General features: G+C 38.2%; 1 protein-coding gene and 1 pseudogene across 1 annotated transcript in view; one reads left to right on the top strand and one right to left on the bottom strand.

The window, feature by feature from the left end:
• The window catches only part of Sik2 (salt-inducible kinase 2), a gene marked incomplete at its 5' end in the record, with an annotated part of 116,045 nt that overhangs the window by 52,404 nt on the left and 41,491 nt on the right, over positions 1 to 22,150 (bottom strand).
• On the top strand, positions 14,884 to 16,542 carry LOC102007875 (annotated as a pseudogene).

Raw genomic sequence — 22,150 nt, 5'->3', positions numbered from 1 at the left:
ATCTGTTTTTCTCTGAACAGTTTTTCCCTTTCATCACTATAAATGTTACATGAAATACAACTTCTTTTTGTAGATCACAACTCTATGGTCTTGGTTTTTAATCGGGCAGTCCCAGATAAAACATAACTAAAAAAAGAAAGTCTAAAATAAAAACCTGAAAAAAGTTTTTAGCACTTTAATATATGTACCATCTGACATGCAAAAACTGATAAAAGATGAATTAAGTGTATGATCTATACCGAATTAGAAGAATTTGGTTTATTTTTAATTTTATAGGTTGCATTATAATACAATTTATAAAATTAAGTTACATTAAACTTTTAACCGAGACATATTTATATGAAGCTACAGATTATGAAACATATTGCATTATTCTATTTGTCTGTAAGCACATAATCATTTCAAATTGCGTGCCTGACAAAATTATGGAAATTGTTGCTTGTGGTGTGCTCTGGCAACTTAATTGTGCTTTCAGTAATTTCCCCACATTAGCTGTTTGCATCTGGTAGTCTCTGAATCGGTTCTTCCAGCTATGTAGAAGTATGAAACCAAATCATGATCTTCTGAGAAGTCAAATGATATTTTAGCTACATTGTTTAAAATTTTAAAGGTTATTTACAACTGGCCTCCATGACTATATGTTCAGGAAAAATTAAAAGTAAATATGTCAAAGTTTCTAAAATTATTTGTAACTATCACAGAAAAGACAATACATAGGTTGTGACATGGTATGTGATGATAGTAACAGATGAATTTTTTAATAAAGGGAGATTCTAAAATATAGTATAAATAAGTTCTAGAGTCAGACAAGCCTGATTTTGAATCCTGGCTGCTCACTGCTGTAGTCTCTCAGTTACTATGCTTGGTAATAAACTCCAAATTTTGTTCTTGGTGAGAGTCATCACTTAAACTGCTCTGCACGTGATTTGTTACGTGATGGCAAAAACTCCCTGGGATATTTCTGTGTCTGTCCTACTGGTTTTGGTCTATATACAACAATTACTTCTGGTTCATGAGATGATTGTGCTAGCCCTATTTCACAAGACTTTATCAGTTACAACACAAAATATACATTAGGAAAAACTAAAACTTCCAGTTTAAAAATATTTAATAGGGAAATCAAGGCCGGTAAATATAAACATGTATGAAGATCATGGTTTGGTCTAGTTTCTGTATACGTGGTTTGGATCTTTCACTTCAGTTATTCATCAGAATAACATCAATTATGTAAGAGTGATGAACACAGTAGCACAGGGCTATACAGGGCCCTTAATTGTGCTGTCTTCAGGTCAGTCTCAAAGTACAATGCTTTGTCTCTCATGGGATCAACTTAAGGAAGAAAGTTAAACTACCAAGTTTACAGAGAAAGAGTCATCTGTTTACATATTTATTCAACAAATATTTGAATGACTTTTTTGTGTCAAAGTCCTTGGCACTTTGCCCTCATGATACTTCTATTTCAGTGGAGGAAAGGATGACATATAGATGAATATGAGAGTTACAGGATACAAGGAACCTGGGGGAGGCCACCCTAGACAGGTGATCGTGATAGGCTTCTCTAACATCTCAACTGGGAAAGTGCTCTAGGATGAGATGCAGCAATGAAGTGAAAGCATGAAGGTAGGCGGAAAGGCATTTGATGAAAGCGAATCTGAAGAAGTTGTCTAACTAATCAAGAGTTTATAGGTCTAAAGAGGAAGTCCGTATTTTAAAATATTGAGAGCCCTCATAAGGGCTTTCAGTAGGTGAGATATCTGATATACTTTACATTTTAAGTGCACTTAAACATAATCTGAAAATGTGAGCTCTTTGCTATAAGCCATTAGGTTCCAAATATTACATTAAAAAATTTAAGCACCTCTCTGGGAATAGTCTTGATAGCTGATATGGAAAATGCAACTCATTCCCTAAAGCAGACAAAGCAGGGAAGTTCAGTCCCTGGTGCAAATAAACTTACAATTTCTATGAGAAAATAAGGTTTAACAGTAAACACTTTCACAGGCACTTTAAGACAACCATAGAAAAGATGCCATTAACCAATACTTGCTTGAAGATGAGATAAGATATTGTCTGAAACACTATAAACTCTTCTAATATACTTCCGGAACAATAGCTGGGTTTTCTTACTGATTTTATGTAATAATATTTCATTAACTGTTCCAGAACTATTTCTCAGGCAGCAATTTTTTAAAACAAAATTCAACTAAATAGTCTATTCAACTGAATAGTTGGAAAAATCCAGTAAGACCTGATGAGGGCTTTGGGTTGGATTTTTTGCAATCTATAGAATGAAGACTCAGTGCCATCCTTAGCATGCGTAAGGTCCTGGGTTCGGTCCTCAGCATCAAGAAAAAAAGTCAGCGCCAGCTTGGATTCACATGCAATGGCTTTATGCTTCCTGAAGAAACTGTCATCCGGTAGGGCTTCACATTTAATACTACCAGATGATGGTAATGATGCCATCTCAATGGTATTAAACATTCCAGACAATTTCCCAAATAGATATTTTCATCCCACCTATTCTTGTCACTTCTACAGGACCTCAAAGTCTGTTGTGAATTACTTCTGAGTAATGAGTTTGACTGGACTGATAAATGAGTCATTCTAAACCGAACCATTGATGTGTGTTATTTATTCAACTTATGGTAGTGTTATAATAATATTTATAAATGCAATCTGGTCACACTTCTAACACGTTCTTTACACAGATAAATACATCCAGATAGCTATTTTAATATGCAATTATTTCTTAAGTAAAGAAATGTAGTCTGAACACTATGGTTTTTTTTTTTTTTTTTTTTTTTTTTTTTTGGTACCAGGAATCAAACTCACAACCTTGAACTTGCCAGACAGGTACTGCGCTGCTGAGCTATATCCCCTACCCAGAACACTATGGTTTAAATGTCAAACTTGGAAGACAAGATACTGATGAAGGAAGTAATTTGTTAATTTTAACATTTTGATTTCTGTATAGACATACTCTAAAGATACTCACATTTTTAGCAAATACTTAAGACCTAAAACATAGTCATTACTCATAGATCAAAGGGCAATATATATATATATATATCTTTTACTTTTTAACGGAGTTCTTCAGGTGAGCTGAAAGAACGAAGCCATGCTGGATTGGATAATTCAGAAACGCACACAGGAACCCAAAAGTATGGATTAAGCTGTGCTGAGCAGGATCAACTTTTCAAGGAAGCACTTGCAATAATGTTAGCTAAGTAGTAAACCAAGGTTGTTGAGCTAACAAGTTCAGGAAAAGTCAAGTCTCTTAGTTTACTAGCCAGTGGCCTGAGTACTATATGTTTATTGGGGTCCTACCAATGAATAACAAGGACAATATGAAGTTACTTGTCCAAAGGAGAAAGACAACAGTAAAAAGGGAAGGACTAGGTGGAAAAAACAGGACTCTGATCATCTGCACAAGCATCAAAGAGGACAGTTAATTCAGTGACAAACATGTTACAAGGGTGCAATATTTCTATAGTAAATCACTGTTCTCTTTTGTTCACGCCCTTCCCGTAAGAGAATTACCTATCCATGCCCTTTGTTATGTGACTCTGCAATGTCTTCCAGTGGAATAGGTGGTACATATCCCTTCCTCCTTGGTCTTGGTCATGGGGAATGCATGTGGCTTGATTTGACCTGATGTGTCTGCCGTCTACATGAGGAGAGTATGCCCAGAATGACATATGTGGCACAGATCTGAACCCAACCCAGAGCCTGAAATGGAATTACAGACAAAAACTATTTGTTGGTATGAACCACTGAATTTGGGGTGGGGGTTTTATATAACATTATTACAGTAGAACAATGAGTGGTATACTGTCCATATTGAACAAAAGAAGTCTGCCTAGCTAAAACACTCACTGTAATTGTACAGCAGAATCTTTGAACAATGTGTGGCACACAATTTATGATTGTGATATCTTGTGTTCTCTCTCTTACACACAATTGTATTATTTTTACATATCTGAGTGACATTTTAAAATATCAAAATATAAACTGGCCTTGAAGAAGAACATTTGGTTGGGAACTGCTAATGCAGACTGTATTCATTATTGGCTCCATTTTATAAGATGATGTACAAAAGACAAGTCCAAAGTTCCCTCTCAGAAAGAGGTCACTTGCTCGTTTCTTTCCAGCCAGTTTACCCACTGCCTCCTGTTTATTTCCAGGTTCAATGCTGGGAAGTGGGGACAACTAATTATTAAGCAGGTTTTAGAGGACAAGTTATGATTCACTTCTAGAAATGAAGGAGATAAAAGACATTGAGGGATTACTTATGGCTAACTCTTAAGTCAAGGGAGTAATTAGAAAAGCTCCAAAACAACACTGACTAATGTTAAAAATAGTGGGCTCTGTCTTCAGCTCTTGGGTAAATCACTTAATCTTTCCAGGCCTTGGTCCCTAAATACATGTTATTAGTGTAGTCTCTAGGGTTGCCTTTTAATTCAATATTAATACTGTAGTGGGTATCAGCTTTGTATAAAAATGTGACTTCAAATTTCCCCTTGGCTTGTTTTTATCTCATCTTTTCCCCTGTAATTTCTAGTACGAAAATCCCTGGGGCACTTATTTTAGAACTGGAGAAGAGTTAGAACTGTGGCAGCTCGAAAACTGCTTTTCACTCAGCACTGAGGCTGAAAAGGCAGAATCCCAGGGGGAAAAGACTGATGGCTAGAAGCCAGGAGATAACACAGCAAATCCAAGAGGCCAGGCAGAAAGACAAAAGGTAAACGGTTTCTATTTGGGCAGTACTGGGGGTTTAACATAGGCAGGAAGGCCTGTATCTGCACCCACAGTAGTATCAGAAACCAAGATCTGCTGTTTCACAGAGCTACCAGTGGTGTGCCAGAACATGAGTCCACAGAGGGCTGGAAATACAACCCAAAGGAGGAGCACCGCGAAGCCCTGGAACCCAGTAGTTATGTAACTAATGTCTGTTAACAACAAAAAGAGAAGCTGACAATGCTTATGAAGCCTGCTGACCTTAAGAACTCAGCGAAGATGATCCTGAATAACAGGGGAACAGGTGTAGTCTTGAATGAGGTTTTCTTTTGTGGGCTTTAAAAGATTCATGCTCAGCAAAAGGACATGACTTCATACAGCCGGGTTTACAGATTTGACTCTTGCATTAAATGATGTCTCCAGGTGGTTTAAGTGGTTAGTCTTGCACCACACACATGGTTAACCAGGAAAGAGATTAGCACGGGTTTTTAATCATTACTCTTAGGAAAGCCCAACACATTATTACCCTGAACTGCTGACACATAAAGCTTGAAATAAAATACTGTAAGATACAGTTTACTATCTTTTTCACTAATCCTTTAGCTTTTTTTTAAAGCTGGAGTTTAAACTAATAGTGGTGGGATCAACAGAATTTAGTATGTGTCTTCTTCAAAGCTCCAGACCCATCAGAGTTAAAACATGGCTCTAAAACTGGGAAGACATTAAAAATCCTATATTCTCTGGCAAGTGTTGTTTCTATAGATCTCAGAGCAAGGGTTTTCTGATCACCTTATTGTAGCTGTCTACAGCTTTTTGACACTTTGTGACTTTTCTTCATCTCTGCCATCTTATTCCTTCCTCTTCTTGCAGAAAAAAAGAAAAATAATAATAAATCTACTTTGCTTTTCATGGATTTATTATTGGTTACTATTTATCTAATTACTGTAAGAATGTTGTACAAATTTATGGTCCTCTCATAATTTTGATTGTGCACTTAAAAATTGCCATTCTAAGGTGCTTAGGTAAAAGTATCTTATAGTTAAAGAATCTTCCTAAAGATATTCTAGTAAAGTTTAACATACATCAAAATTTTAGGACCTTTAGTACTATGGAAACCCAAGACGAGCTAAAGTTACAGGCTTGGGGAAATCTAAGCTTGCTCATTTGACAGTTTTAAAGTCCATCATTCACTAATATTACCAACAGTTCAAATAGAATACGTTGTGTGCTATTCAAATATTTGTAGACCAGTGAGCTTTTATATAAAATAAGAATGTCTACTAACCACACAAGTTGGAAAAATCCAGTAAGACCTGATGAGGGCTTTGGATTGGATTTTTTGCAATCTATAGAATGAAGACTCAGTGCCATGCTTCGCATGTGTAAGGTCCTGTGGGTTCAATCCTCAGCATCAAGAAAAAAAGTCAGTGCTAGCATGGATTCACGTGCAATGGCTTTATGCTTCCTGAAGAAACTGTCATGATGTAAGTATATGACAAAGATTAAAGTCACAATATTTTAAACTACTATACTTAGGTTGCAATTTGTGCCATGAATGGAATAAAGTTTTAACAAAAGAAAGCATTCCCATAACACGTAGATAAGAGGCAGGAAAGATATTAAGGACTGATACTATGGAGCAGGATTTGGATATGCAGTCTATCATCGGTGAGAAAGAAATAGCCGAGATCAGAGAAGGTGAGAGGGGGTTAAGAAAATAATGCATTCAAAAGGCAAATCAAAGTCAGGGTTTAAAGACCATAAATCTAAATATTGGGTAAATTAGTATAGTCAGAATATAGAAAAATTAACTACTTAATTGTTTGTTCACCAGAGGTTTTCCAATTCAAATTATTAGGATTTTTGTATGTGCACAAAAACATTTCTAAAGTTATATGGAAGTCAAAATGAACTTTATAATTTTCATGAAACACTCCTATTCTATAAAGTTATGTCTCTATGCAGAATTATTAACATTTTTAAGGTCATGTCTAAGACACAAGTAGATTTTGAGAGAAATGCACATATACAAATGTGTTTCTTCTCTACCTTTCTCTCTCCAACTCTTATTCCTTCAGCTCTACTCTAGTAAAAATGAGACTTGCCTGGAAGTGGACAGACGAGGAACATGTATGTGATTCATAAGAATAAAACAATTAACTATAATTCCTTCAAGCTTTTTTTCATATATTTCTATTTTGATTTAGCTGTCAACTATTCATTCATTAATAAAATAGCACATTCCCTGGGCTCTAGCCTCTTCCATCAACTGCTTACTCCCTAACTCCACAAGGACGTCTGCTAGGCACCTCAAACATAACACACCCCCAAAGAACTTCTGATTATCTCTTCCAATCCTGCAGTTTACTTAGTCTTCCTAACACACAAAAGGCCATTCTAATCTTAGAGTTAATTTTGAGAACCTTCCTCCCCTCCATAGCCAGTGAATCAGCAAATCCTGTGAACTCTAACTTTGACAGATCTCTAGAATCTCATCAATTTTCTGTAAGTCCATCTATTGCTCTCTCTTCCAAGTCACCATTTTCCCCAAACTATTACAACTGTTTTATTTAAAACTAGTTTTCCTACTTTTATCCTTGTAGCCCTGTGTCACACTCTCGGTCCAGTAGCCACAGTGATCTTTAGAAATAGTTACATTTTGTCAGTCATGTGCTCATAACCCTCTGATCGCTTCCCATATTGTTACTCAGAGTAAAAACCAAAGTTGTTACTAGGGTCTAACAAGTTCCTACAAGACCTGCAACTGAAAACACAACACAGCTTAAGCCTCCAAGTTATGTAATACAATGAATGTGACGGAACATAGCTCAGCCTAAGCTATTTACTGAGATTTGTCCTTGGTAACTACCTAAACGAAACTCACTGACACACGTTATATTCACAAGTTCACAAGGGCAAGCACAGAAGTATGTTTCTTTAAAACAGCCCTAGGAAACAGACCATCAATAGAAGGATGGTATGCTAGAAAATACCATGTAGAAGCTGTTAAAAATGTTATCTATCTTTACGTATTTGCATGGAAAGACCTCTCTTTTCCAATCTGAATGCAGTTCTTCATAGATGGGCCTTACCCCTGACATTCCTACTGAGTATCTCCATCCTTCTTGCTGTAAGAATTCCTACTCATGCTTTTAAGATGCACTTCGGATTATCACCTCATTAAGGAAACCTTTCCTGATTCTTCTGACTGGGTAGGACAAGAACTTAATGTTTATTGAACAGAGTACAAGGAAAATGCTTACATTCTTCATATTCTAAAAGTTAGCCTGAAACTTCCTTAAAATTAATCATTATCTGTTTTCTCTTTCCCTCAAAGCTAATGTAATTTATTTGTATATCACAAGAGCTACTGCTAACACAGAACTTTGGCCTTTCTAGCGATCTTAAGCAACATTACTTGGAAATGTGTTGCAATGAAGGCTGATTTTTTTCACAGCTTTACTGAGATGCATAACAAAGTATACAGGTCATCCATTCAAATTTTACACTTTAAATTATATTTTTAAAACATAGAATTTAGAAACTACCAATTTGCCAGGCAGGTGCTGCACCATTGAGCTAAATCTCTGGCCCTATTTGTGATTACTGCAAGATAAAACATCACAGAAGAAAGCAATTATTTTATCTACATGGCTAGATTAAAATATTTCTTCAGGAAAGTCCACATGAATACTGCATTACTATGAAATGGAAGACCAGAGAGAAAAGAAATCTGTATTAACTTCAATATCAGGAAGTGTTGAAAAAAGGACACTTCTAGGGTTTGATAAATATTTGTTAAAGGAACAGAGTTTTCAACTATTTAGCAAATATTTTCAACTGGGTATCATTCCAGTCGTATATTCAACATATTCTGAATAGAGCACATTACTTATTTGCGCTTCTTCATTCCTGTCCACAGCACCAGGAGTTATGTCTTTTATTTTGTCATGTTTTGCAGTGCTCTCACTTGTAATTTCATCACTGCAAATTCACACTCAGACACGACTCCCTGCTTCTACTCAGTCTACCCAAACGTGTCCTTCAGTTTGCTTTACGGTGCTTTTGAGAAATGTGCTGTACAACATAAATGTGTCTTAGTTCAAATTCAGACAATGCCAACAAACTTGGTCTACTTCACCATTTTAAAATAATTTTTATTAAGGTAACCTATAACAGCTAATAATTAAAATCCTTTCAAAGCCTATATATTTCTCACTAAGCCTTATTACTATCTATAACTATGTCTAACTTTCTTATCTCCAAAATCTCACTGGAATGTTAATGTAACCATGGAAATTCCTGGTTATTTGATACCTTTCAGGAACTATGCCATTTTTGGCACTGCCCATCAGTTATTCAAGAATTTACTCTAACTCTGCTGTTCTCTCAAATTGTAGATCTTGGAACTGTAACAGAGCACAAGTACATCATGACTATTCCTCTACAATGAGCTCTACCTTCGTATCATTTACGCCTTTTCCATCACACCCAGGATTTGCAGACGAGGTGTTTCTTTATATTCAAGCTCCTTCTTCGAGCCTAATGTAGTACCAGAAGTGCAGACTATTTCAAAAAGATGTTTTAAACAGGTGGATTTACTTGAACTATCAATTTACTAATCTGACGTAAAAACAATGAACATACCCTAAAACTGAGGAGAAAGAGAGGACAGCAGTAGGAAGTCAAGTGCTTGGATCTTTCCTAGTGCTGCATGACTGAAAATAGAGGAGGTGGAAAGTAGTAACGGCCCTAACTTCATCATACTACAAAAGTCTGTTGTTGCTGGCTCTTACTGCCATCGCTTTCAGCTTTTACATGCAACTCGAATACACAGAAAGTCTCTATTTCTCACCCCTTACTTTCACACGGTAAGTACTTACCCAAAAACAACAGGAGTGGATTTTGCCAAATCACCCTTCCCACCTCATAAAAGGTTTCAATTAATTTTTTATGGAAGAGAAGGAAACGTAAAGAACCAATACCACCCCTTATGACAGAAGCTTTATGAGAAAATACCCCTCATCTCTCTGTGACATCAGAATTTAACACTGTAAAAATTACTGTAACTGTGATGACTTTCAGCTTATTCCACAGATGAACAGAAATCTCTGTCGCCTTGCCCCTCTAGCTCTTTCTTGCAGACTGGGGAGGAAGAAGTACCCCTACTTTTTTTTAAAATTTTTTGAGACAGGGTATGTAGTAGATTTCGTTATGTAGTGCAGGCGGGCCTTGAACTCACAGTGCTTCTCCTGCCTCAGCCCCACGAGTGCTGGGATTACACGCATGTGCCACCACTCCTGGCTGTTCCAGTCTTTTGAAATCTTAGTGATTCCCACTGAAATCAGACATGCGGTTTGCTTCTGTGTCACTTATAAGCGCCTTCACCCTATCTACTTCATGCCAGGTGTCACGGTCACATTTTAAAGCGACTCCGGCGAGCTGTCTGGAACTCTCCAAGGTTCTGTCATTTGGCGGTGGTCTAATATGCTAGACAGCAGCACTCAGAAAACCAAAGTCCACTGAAAACTAAACCACGGCCGTGGCAGCCCTTGGTCATTTAAAAATCTTGCTTCTGGTATCTGCCACTCACTCTGGCCTTGCTTGGATCATTCTAGCCCATTCGTGGTCTACATCTGCCTCACTGCACTCCTGGGACATCATCAATGTCTATCAAATGCCCAGAGCATCTGGGCCTGCTCCTTTCTTACTTCAACTATTTTCCCACATCCATTATTTCAGAAGTAGAGACCAATGGATTGTGGGACTGTGACAGAGCTTTAATTTAACCTTCACTTGTTTGGTAAGATTAGAGCCAATGCAATTGGAAAAAGTATTTCAAGTGTAAAATTTTTCTTTCCTTCCCTCCTTTCCTGGTGTATGTGTGCGCGCGTGCACATGCATGTGTGCATGAGCATATATGTGTGCTAGGAATTGAAGCCAGGGCCTTCTCAATGAACTATATCCCAGCTCTCAGTTTTTTTCTTTTGTAATTTTAGGACATCATGTTGCCCCAACTGGTCTCAAACTTGCAATCTCCCTGCCTTAGTGTACCAGATCGGAATGTACCAGCATGCCTAGCTTTCCTCTCAGGAAGTGCAAGAAAGTCTCTGAACTAAGCAGGGAAAGGAAAAAGGATGATATAATGGACAGTAGTAAGGGTTCTTCTCTTTCAGCAAGCAGAATCTAAGCAGTTACACCATTTTGAGCAGAGGAACCAGAGGCAGTCCACAACACCCCGCTGGACTCCATTTCCCGAACCAGAGGTGTGTCCATGGGTTGGGTGGAGGGCTGGACAGCATTTTGGAGGACTGTTGGAATCAATCACAAAAGAACTCCTGGCTTGTGTCTCACTCTCTCCCACACTGTAGCCTGCCCAACGCCAGTGTATGCGCCCCAAGCTTTTCCTGTGGTGAAAATTATTCAGAAGATGTGATTTCCTCCAAGAAACTTTCAAAGTCCTTCAAAAATTGTTTTGCAAGAAAATGAGGAAAAGGCAAAGTTATGCAGAAAACATTAAGCTGTTTAAAGAAGAAGAACTTTGATTTTATTTCTTAGAAATTTTGTACACACTGCATGGAAAGTAGAAGGCAAAAGGCATTGTGTAGTGTTTTCCAGAGAAAAGAGAGGCATGGCCTTGGCCTAGGCTTCCCTACACTTCCTTTCTGGAGGGATCATATCATGGTTGGAGCACAGGCTCTCGAGTTACATTACCTAGGCTTCAAATGCAGTATCAGCATTCATTAGCTGCATGACTGTAGGTAGGCTACCGTTCTGTGCCTTGATCTCAAGTGTAAACCAGAGACAATAAATATATCTACTTCAAAAGGTTTTATGAGGATTAAATAATTAGGGTTAAACATTTAGAACAAAACCCAGTGCAGGATGTCAATGATTTCTGTCCAACCTTCCTTCAAAATGTACCCTGAAGTTGACTGTTTACTACCACGCACACAATAACCCCCCGAGTCCACATCATGATCATCTCATGCCTGTACTATGCTACTTCCCTAACCAGTCTTGCTCTCCACTCTGGAGGCCAGGGAAAAACTAAGTCACAGTGTCACTCCTCTGCTCAAAACTCCCCAACGGTTTCTATTCTCACTCAGCATAAAAATCTCAAATTCTTATAGTCTATGAGACCCTGCATGATCTTAACCACTCCTTATCCCTCCCTAGGTCTCACCTCTGTCATCCCCCTGCTCATTCTGCTTCAGTCACACTGCATTTCTACTTCAAAGTCTTGGCATGGTTGCTGCCTATGCTTAGATGCCTACCAGCTATGATTCAAAGACATGGTGAATGCTTAATTTTTTAAAAAAATTATTATAGTGAAAGACACATTGGAATTCCCCTCATAATGCTCCCCTTCAGTTCAAACACACTTCTCCCAACATTCCTGTCGCTTCCTGAAGCAGTTCTGAAGTCCTCTTTCTTGAGTGTCTTTAACTGTGCCTTTGTGGCTGTCTCCAGGACTTGAAATGATTCAAAACGTTTACCTTTCATGGCTATTCTGACTCTGAGGGAGAGCCAGAAGTCACGAATGCCACATTTGGCGAATATGATGGATGAGAACACGCAATAAAAACATATGTTTTTATTCAACAGAAATTGCAGTAAATGGCTGATCAGTAAGGTGTAATCAAAAAATATGATGAATGTTTAAATAAAATAACGTATCATAGTTGAAGACGCACTGCCATTCACTCCTTCAAAATTCTCTCCCTCTCTCCCACTTTGAATACACTTACCCCATTGTTCCTGGTATTGCAGTTTTACTGGGGTAAGTTTTTTTTAAAAAAAAAACACTGACTCTATTTTCCAAACACTCCTTTTATATTGTTTTCTTCCTAACTTGAAGACTCTGCTTAAACCCACTCTAACCACCCTGTAACCACTGCTCCACAGACTCTAATTTACCCTGAGTTACCTGTCTTTTTGCATTCTTCACCATTTGATATTTTACATATTTTCCTCTTAGAATTTAAATAAATAAAATCCAGGAAGACAGAGACTTCTGAACTTATTTTGTTATCTTCTCTATCTAAAACAGTGCTTGGCATATAATAAATGTTCAACAAACATTTGTTGAATTGATGAATGAACAAATATTTGCTATTAGCACCTCATCTGACAGCTTCCAAGCAGAATTTTATGCTACCGATTTCTTCTGGCTCCAGTTCAGCCTACATATTACCAGATCTCTTTCACTGAACCGTTGTTCTTGTAGTGTTACTCCTCTGCCCAAGAACATGCCTCTTTGATCTCATCAGTTTCCCAGTGTGCTCTGAAAGATGTGAATAGGTGTATATAACTATAGAGACTGCGGGATAAAGACGGTGTGGAAAACACAGGATTAAAATTATGATGTGCTACAGAAATCTTAGCCCTTAGTTTCCCAACGTGCAATGAAAATCTCCAGGAGAAAGATACAATATTCCCCTCATTTGTCACTACAAAACCCTCTTTGAAGGAAAAAGGCAAGGACTGCTTTGACGTGCTGTAAGAAACACTGCCCGGTGGAAGGATCTAACCCGATTTTCAAAAGTGACCATTAGGACTCCAGGTAAAACCGAAAAGAAGACAGTAGTCTTTGGTGCCCTTCCTGCTTTCTGTACTTGTCCCTCTCCCACATTCTTTCCCTCTTTCTTACCAACATGGCTTACTAAGCAATCAGTTGGGCTGGCTGGGCGAGGTGGCCCATGCCTGTAATCCCAGCACTCGGGAGGCTGAGGCAGGAGGATCATTGCAAGTTTGAGACCAGCCTGGGCTACAAAGTGAGCTCAAGGCCAGCCTGAACTGCATAGTGAGATGCTGTCTCAAAAAAGTCAAAAAAAGAAAAAAAAGAAATCAGCTGGGCTGATGGTGTTGTTCAAGGACAGAGCGCTTGCCTAGTATGAGCAAGGCCCTGGGTTTGATCCCTAGCACCCAAACCAATCAACCAACCCATCAGTCCACCTCAAATTACAAGCATTTTGGCATATATTTTTGAAAATGGAGGTTTTCTAGACTTCTAACTTCCTTCAGTTTTCTTTTTGATTGTCTCTTCAATGTTCTGCTTAAACACCATACCAGAGACAGTGCAGAGAGTCAATATTTTCATCTTAATAACTGGTATGCACGAACTCAGCAAGATGTATATCCTACAATGTGCAACTTTCCTTTCTAGAAATTAATTGTGAAAATCATATTAGACAATAAAGCTGAATATTAAATCTATTAGTTGAAGAGGAAAATTTGAAGCTTTGGAAAATTTATCTTTACTGCTACTGTATTCTTATACGGTATGTTCACTGTGAGCAAGGGATTTTTCCTAAATGATAGTCCAAATAGTGCAAAAATTTAACATGACTGGCTCTCAGTAATTTTTGTGATAATAGTAAGATGCACGATTTACTAAAATCAGTGCACTCATTACTGAAAATCTCTCAGGAAGGACTGTTTGTGTAAGAATACAGAAGATGGATCCAATACATTACAGGGTATCTTTCAGCCAGGCCCTTCTGGGGATTTCTTGCTCACAGAATAGTGGCCATGTTCTATATCACATATACACTGTGTTAGCTTCATGCTACTGTAACAAAATATATGATCTAGATATTTAACTTAGAAAAGGCTTATTTTGTTACACGTTCTAGTCCATAACTAAGTGACCTCTTTGCTCGGGGGGCCTCCAGTGAAGGATGCAGAGCATGTGGGAACACTTGGCAGAGGAAATTGCTCACCTTACAACAGCTGGGAAGCAAAACAGAAAAACAGGGAGAGAATGGAGTCCAAATATCCCCTTGGAGAGCACACGCCCCATAACCTAAGGACCTGCCATAAGATCTCACTTGCTGAAAGTTCTACCACCTTTCAAAAGCACTAACCTGGAGGACAAGCCTTTAACACATGGTACCTTTTGGGGATTCTTATCCAAGCCATAGGAGACACTACATACTAAGCATGTAGTACATGCTACATAGATATACAGGTGATCCAAAGGTAATTATACTATACTGCCTTTCATTCTGATAGAACTCTAATTTTCTTCAGGTAAAAATCCCACAGTAATTTTCATTTTAAAAGAAAAGCTTACACCCCAATGTGTGTGGACACACACCTTTACGTCCTCACCAGCAGAGGACCCCCTTCCACTGTCCAGGCATGTCTTCAGTGACCACAGAGGAGAATGATCTCAATCCTAACTCCACAGGACCTGGTTAAGTTCCAGGGTTGTCCCATTCCCCTTGCCAGTGATGGTTTAAGATGGTATATTCTGGTGGCTTCTCTCTCTCACCAACAGAGATTATTAACCCAAACAGATCTCTAACAGCAAATCTAGCCAACAAAACCCGAGGGGAGATATGCTCCTTTTCAGAGAAGACTTTAGGAAAAAGCTGACCACTTCTGAGAAACACCCACTGGAAGAAACAGACATTTTCTGTTATCTCTGGATGTGATGCTTGGAGCTGCATAGCCATTTTATTGACGTTAAAAAACTAAAGGTGGCAAAAAAAAAGGGATGTAAAGAATCTAAGATTCTTGACAACATCATTGAATCTCTACTCGAGTAACTCTAAAGGATGCCCTTCCTCTAGATTTCCTATTCTAAGAGACGATACATTTCCTCCTGTCTCTGTCAATTTAAGCCAGGTTTTTATTTCCTGTAACTGAAAACCTGATGGCTCAGAAAGGACACTGTGACTTCGATTGAAAATTGAGTTGAATCAGATTTCTTCTCTCATGAAAATGAGAGACAAAGAGTGAAGCTCCCGTAAGTTATGAGAAACTCCAGGGAAAAGAGTATATAAGAACAAGGAACTTGTACGAGCCATTGTTTAAAAAGTAATAATGAAGCAGACAGAGGAAGCCAGCTAGGAAAGAGAAATCTCTACGTGGTAACAGGCAATGTGGCCAGGAGAAAACAAGACTGCTCCTCTAAGACAAAGACATCTCGGTGTCTGGATGGGGCAGGTGGGGCACGTGCCACCCCTATCCTGACCCCAGCACCACTCGGTGGGCCTGGCTCAGCCACAATCAAGGCGATTCTCATCTTCATTAACCATGGGAAGTAGCGGCTCTCCAAAGTTCTACCAGCCCTGCAGTGAAGATATACAATAGCAAATCATCAGAGAGACTTTCCATTTGGTGTCTAAGTGAGATGAAATGTTTGTAATTTCCTAGAAGGGGGTTATTAATTAGAGGAACTGATGACAAACTGATTTATAGACATTATGCAATACTTTGTCTTCTGAGTAGATTCTTCAGAAAGTGCATTTTAGATCTAACTCAAATGTTTATGGAAACATTAGATAAATGTTTTGAAAATGTCCATGGACTGAATTTAATTTTCCATGTAGACAAGATTCACAATATTCTATGGAAATGGTAATGGGGGAATGGTACTAGAGACGAACATGAATGAAATCTGTTATACAAATTAATGCACAAAACAAACTGATGGAATTTAAGGCTGGCTTAGCAGGAGCTCCAGCACAGTCAGCTATAAAGAATATGAATCTGCCTGAGATTCCAAGGAATACTAACACTGGTGACACTGATGTGCATAACTTGTCCTCTTTTAAATCAAGTATTAAAAAGCCCCACTCCCAGGTAAAATCCAGGAGGAAAAGTCATCTAAGTTTACCATACAGTTGTTTACTAAAAATAGAGAAGAGTCTTAACTTCTGTTTTTAGATTTAAATGAAAGTACTGTATAGAAGTTGTGTAAAATCAGTATAGCGGTTCATTGTTGCTTTTTTGTTCAGTGATTTTAAAGAAATTAAATAGATCCAATGTGATTTTTTTTTTCTTTTTCTTTCTTTTTTTTTTCCGGTACCGGGAACTGAACTCACAACCTCGCACTTGCCAGGCAGGCGCTGTGCTGCTAAGCTAAATACCCATCCCCCTTTTTTTCTTTTTAAAACTGCAATCATATGCTCACTTAAGGTGTGCTTCTGTGTACTGGCTATTACAGTATTTCCAAAAGAGATTTAAAAAAGAATTACGTACAACCCAAAATGTTGGTGTGTTGCATGGATCACAAGTGCAATACTCTTTAATTCTACTTGTCACAGTCATTGTTTAAAGAACCAAGTATGAATTGCATGGAAACATTATGACCTTTTCCTTTTAGTTTAAATAAACTCCAAGGGAACTGGATTTCTACAGCACCTTTCTGTTTGCCTGGTATCTACGTTAGCAATAATTGTTTTAACAGCCCTCTGACTCAACAAAGTAAATAAAAGTATATTTTATCACTGTTAAAAAGATAAGAAAAAGACATCTTCTAGCTTTCTAGTTCCCATGATAGCTTAGATAAGCTACATTTCTTATCTTTGAATTATCATAAGACATTCATGTGGCCTTATTCTGCACTGTATTTCTCTTCACGAGAGCTAGGCTGAGTGTGTGCACTGCCACTTGATCAGGGTACACAGGGAGAGGCAGGCGAAGGCAAATGAAACTAAAATTGCAAATGCAAAGGGGTCAACAGTAACAGGACAGAATAAAGCATGGCTCCAGTGACGATAAAATTTAACAAAGACTATGGAAGTAAATCAAAAGTGAAGAAAAGATCATATATCATTACCACGTAATTCACTGAAAGGGAACAAACCAGTAAATGTCAAAGATGTTCTATAGATAGCAAAAAGGTATTCGGATCCAACATTAGATTTTCAAATCCTTTCCTGACATATTTCTACCTTTCACTTACTCTTACGCTTTTGGAAAAGAGTGCCAAGGCTTGACATTTTCTCTCCACACTCTCTCTCCCATCTGGTGCTTCTTTGTTCTACCTCCTCTTCCCCAGATGAGTTCTGTCAATATTACCCATACTAGTTCTGACTGTATTTCACTTGAATTTCTGTCAAGGTAATCATTATGGTTCCATTATCTCCCAATTCCAATGAATCTAAGGCAGAGAATACATCACTCCTCTTTAAAAACTCTCACCAGGTCTTCCATGCCTATGACATTAATTAAACCCAGGTAACGCCTTAGCCTAGTTAATACAGAGAACCTCCTTCCACCAGACATAGTTTCAGCCTGTCTTTTCTGCCCTCACTGTCTTCCTATTACTGTCTCCGTCTACTATCTTTTCTGCCCCTCACTTATTCCAGTCAGTGTGAACAGCTTTGCTTTCCATAGAAACCTTGTAATTTTCTAATTTTGTACCTTAGCTCATGCTGTTACTTTCATCTGAAACTTGCCCCCTCTGCACACACGCACGATCTACAGTCTCCTCCACCTTTGTGGGAGCAATAGATTTTTAGAAATAGTTGATCAATAGGATTTGCATATGAACAAATCAGAGTAGAGATGATTGGTAGCAAAATTATTTTGGGGACTACAAAGTCGGCAGTACTGTGCCAAAACAGAAATAACATGAGCCCCCCAAAAGAAGTTGATCAGAAAGGACAACAGCAATTCAGACACTGTAGTCTGCAAAGGTATCAGCCAAGCAGACCCCATGCATTCAGTACCTCTTCAAATTCCAACTCAAAGGCCATCTTAGCCAAATAATCCTGCCTTGCTCTTTCAGCTTATGACTGCTATATGAATATATCTGTTATTCCAAAATACTTGAAAGACAAAACAAAACAGCAACAACAAAAAACTCCCACATCTTATTTATAGTCCACAGCAGTATGAATAAAGACTTGCCAGTAATGAAAGCCCAGTAAATATATACATACATTTATTCTTAGGTTACTGAGAAATAAAAAGTTTCCTTTTCTATTTTCAGATTAAAATCAGAGTTTCTACTCTCTTAGGTGGAATTTGAGTTAGCTGATGATTCGGTTTAGAGTGTGCTGTCTCCAAAATTCAGGTATTGGAACTTACAGGCCAATGCGAAAGTGCTAGAGGGAGGGCTTTTACAAGGTGGACACATGAGGCGGGCTCCTTCTGAACGGGAGTAAGGCCTTTATAAAAGAGGCTTCAGCGGGGCCTGGTGGCGCAGCCTATACTCCCAGCATTCTAGAGGCTCAGGCAGGAGGACTGCTGTGAATTTGAGGCCAGCCTGGGCCATACAGCAAGTTGAAGGCCGGTCTGAACTACATAGTGAGACCCTGTCTCAAAAAAAAAAAAAAAAAAAAGAGGCTTCATGCAGCCCTCGGTCTCTGGCTCTTCTGCATCTATCATTTGAGGATTCAGTATTTCTTCCTACCAAAGGAAGGAACCCTCACCAGAAGCCTTGGACTTCCCAGACTCCAGAACTATGGGAAATAGGATTCTGTTTTTTATAAATGACCCAGTCTGAGGTATTATTATAGTAGTGCAAAACAGAGAAGAAAGAGCAGAAGTAAATGTGTAATGATAATATATTAAAGGGAAAATAGAAGTTTGTAAGAAAAGCCAGAAAGCTAAGTAGGAATTGGGCAACTAACTTATTAGCAACTCAAATTAGAATTCCATAGCTGGGTATTTTTTATTTGGAGTGTCTGAATCACTGAAAATAAACAACATATATTATGTGTAACCACAATGTAAAACAAAATTTCAAATCAAACATTTCAGAATAATTAACAAGTGCATTTCATAAAAAATTGAATAAGCTATTTTGCATTATGAATCACTTGTTCTTGTTTCTTTCCATTAAGCTCAATGAGTGTCTCTAAAAAGAGATTTTTAAAAAATGGTGACAACTACTATGTCTGTCATCCTCAGGGAACAGAGAAAGAGGAACCAGCAAGTTATACATATAGATAAGACAAGCTTGGTGACATAATAACTAAGACAGAAGCACCCTTACGTTAAGGCCTTATTTGAGGACTGAACAAAATTATCTGCATGTAAGTATGTTTAGAATATTGAACCTTCTTGATAAATTGAAGAAATAACACATTCCCTGGTAAATGAATAACCAGATCCATTATTAACAGGCAAATGGTTACAAGCAATATAAATAAGTTCTTGGCTAGCTCTATCTTGGTCCACAGACACACTATCTTAGTTCAGAACAGTAATTATCAGAGGTATAGAGTCAATCCTTTAATAAACATGTACGCAGTATCTACAATATGCTGTGGGATAAGCACTCTGCCAGGTACTGGAGATATAAACATACACAAGAAGTACTCTGTCCCCGAGGAGTTCAGCCGAGCAGAGAGGATAGCCCTGTAAGGACATAACTGAGCAGTAAGTACTGCACTGAGCAGTATGTGCAGGCCATCACGAGACCAGGTAAAGGGACTTCCACCCAGCCTTCTGAGAGCAAATGAGTCAAGACAGGCCTCTCGGCCGCTGCTCCTTCACTCACATCCATCACTGCTACCATTATTATCAAAAGCTGCTATGCACAGCCCCAAATGCAGCAGATTTCCCACACAGATTTTAAGCAGTCCTTAGTACAACAAATTGAAATTAAAAATTACTGATATCCACTGACCTATACGAAGAAGTCTAAGATTTCAGATTTTACTGGTAGTCAAAGTAGCCAAAGGGACAGGAAAAAATTGTTTTTAAACATTTAAGCGAAACATCAAAATTCTCTTTCATACACCATTCAGATCTATTTGAGGATCCACTAATAAATTACTGTACTGTAACATAATACTCTATGTTTCTGATTGAATTTTCTCTCAAAGGAATGATGGTGATGTATTCTGAAATGAGATTTCATACTCATGATTACTTTCTAAAGCATCTGCAACTCTTCAGTAAAAAATAAAACTAGGCCCTACCTGGGGAGGGGAATTTCACTTCCCCTTCATCTCCATGAAGCTTTTATACACTGCTCCTCTAGAAACATGAAGCTGATGGTTGTACAGATTCTTAATAAGACACAACAGATGGACATGGTTAGTGAAACATGGTTAAGACTCAGGAGAAGAGGCAGCTGATGACAAGCAGAAAAATGTACAATTCGCACTTGCGTTTAGGCGTGGGGAACTAATTTAAAAGCTACTTAAGATGCCTGTCTTAGAATTGTAAAACAACACTTTAAAAAAGTCACTTTATACTGATTAAACAAAGCACAATATTAAAACATTTATCCTGATTTGAAATAAGTCATAATTTAGTTTTTATATAGATAGAACTATGTATAAACAGCATACAAAATGACAATATCATAAAACTAAATATTAGGAAGTAAAGAAAGACAGGTAGCTTGTCAGTACCTATTCTGGCCAAACAATCTGCCAGTGGTCAAAAGCTACTTGAATTTTAGTGCCTCATATCTCAGAGTATTTTATATTGCAAAGATTAAAAACCTACAGCATAGAAAACCATGTAATAGAGGTTCAATAAATAAATAAATATCTTGCAAAAGAAGAAAAAAAGAAAATCAGTTATTTTAACAGTGACATTTTTCCCCCCATAAGATTCCGCTAGCTAGTTGAGCTTCTAAGAGTTTTTACTCCCCCCTTCAAATGCATTTTTTTTTTTTTTTTTTTTTTTTTTTTGGAGACAGAGTCTTGCTATGCAGTTCAGGCTGGTCCTGAACTCACTTTGTAGCTCAGGCTGGCCTGGAACTCGCAGCAATCCTCCTGCCTCAGCCTCCCAAGTGCTGGGATTATAGGTGTGTGCCAGGACATCTGGCCTCAAATGCATTTATTCTGTACTGAAAACACAGTAACAAAATAAATTCTTTTGGTGGGAGGCTTGAGCCTAGGACCTCTGCACTGAGAAGAAACTACTTAAGAGGGAATAATAACATTGTTATGGAGCAGAAAAACATTTACTAACATACATTTTATTATAATTATGTTCTCTCTAAACAATGTCTCTTTTTGCTTTCCTCATAGGCTTTTGCTTCAAACTCTTAACAATAGATACCATGTGAAGATTAATTTTTGAACTCTAAAACACACACATACACAAATGCCAGGGCATGGCCAATCTATAAAATGGAATAAAGCAAAGTGAAATCAAGGAGGTGCTCAAACTATACAAACTGTAGATAATAAGGAAGAGAAGGAGCCAATCTGAGAAAGAAGAAAGACGACTTGTCACAGAGACTTCCCAGCGATGAGAGAATTACGGACGGCCCATTTTGGCACTGGCACTATGACTGGATTGAGTCTACTTCAGATCTGGTTGTTGGGCATAATTCTGTTTTAAGTTCTAGTTTCTCCATGAGGCAATACGCACAATCATGCCCACATCTACCGTGACCTCCTCATTGTGAGGGAGGTAAGGCTTCTTTTTTAAAAAGTTTTTTTGTGTGGTTTTTTTGAGACAGGGTCTCGCTTTGTAGTTCCAGGTGGCCTTGGACTCTGCTGCCTCAGCCTCCTGAGTGCTGGGAGTACAGGCCTGAGCCACAAGGCCCAGCCACCAGGCTTCTTTAAACCACATTTTAAGGAGACTTTCTCTGACGTTCTTTCCCACAAACATGACAATTTCCTTTCCCACTGCCTTATCACTGGATCCTCTCCTTTCTCTTGGACCACTCTTCTGGGCCACGAAGGTTAGATCGTTTGGG

This window comes from Chinchilla lanigera, unplaced genomic scaffold (genome assembly GCF_000276665.1).
Source record: "Chinchilla lanigera isolate Chin_1 unplaced genomic scaffold, ChiLan1.0 scaffold00011, whole genome shotgun sequence".
NCBI lineage: Eukaryota > Metazoa > Chordata > Mammalia > Rodentia > Chinchillidae > Chinchilla > Chinchilla lanigera.
The sequence above is the reverse complement of the archived record's forward strand: the minus strand, read 5'-3'. Positions and strand labels throughout refer to the sequence as shown.